Source organism: Penaeus monodon, chromosome 15, assembly GCF_015228065.2.
Source record: "Penaeus monodon isolate SGIC_2016 chromosome 15, NSTDA_Pmon_1, whole genome shotgun sequence".
Lineage (NCBI taxonomy): Eukaryota > Metazoa > Arthropoda > Malacostraca > Decapoda > Penaeidae > Penaeus > Penaeus monodon.
The window spans coordinates 34862111-34862697 of NC_051400.1; positions in this window are offsets into that span (position 1 = coordinate 34862111).

A 587-nucleotide genomic window follows, 5' to 3' on the forward strand; every position below is an offset into this window, starting at 1 on the left:
GTCATACAATGCATAGATTAGGGAGAATATATTTGTCAGCGTTACTGGTGTGTCTAATCCCTTGCGTAAGAGGGGCCTGACTGCAAATAATTGTCTGAATAAGTCTGTTTGTTCGTCTGTTTCGCTAACTTTGTGTGCATTTTTTCAGTGACTTTATTTATCGACTTATTTATCAATACGAAAAATTAATTAAGATATTTAGAGAAGGCACAGGCATAGACAAATATATTTTTCATCTACCTATATCTTTTTATATATATTGACGGATAAATAGATTGTCTGATTGGCGGACTTGATATGGATAAAAAATAATAATACGTCAAAATATGTCACAGTCGATTTAAAGTCGAAAATCTATCAAATTAGATTAAGAAGAAAAACTTACAAAAAATTACCAATCGATTTTTTTTAAATCTCAAAATCTATCAACGAAAATAGATAAATAGATAAATAAATAAACATCATGATCAATATAAAGAAAAAAAAAGTTAAACCCTATCAATCGATAAAGATAAAACCTCAAATTAAATCAATTAAAATAAATATGTATAAAATAAATGTGTATAAAACCCATAGATAAATCAATC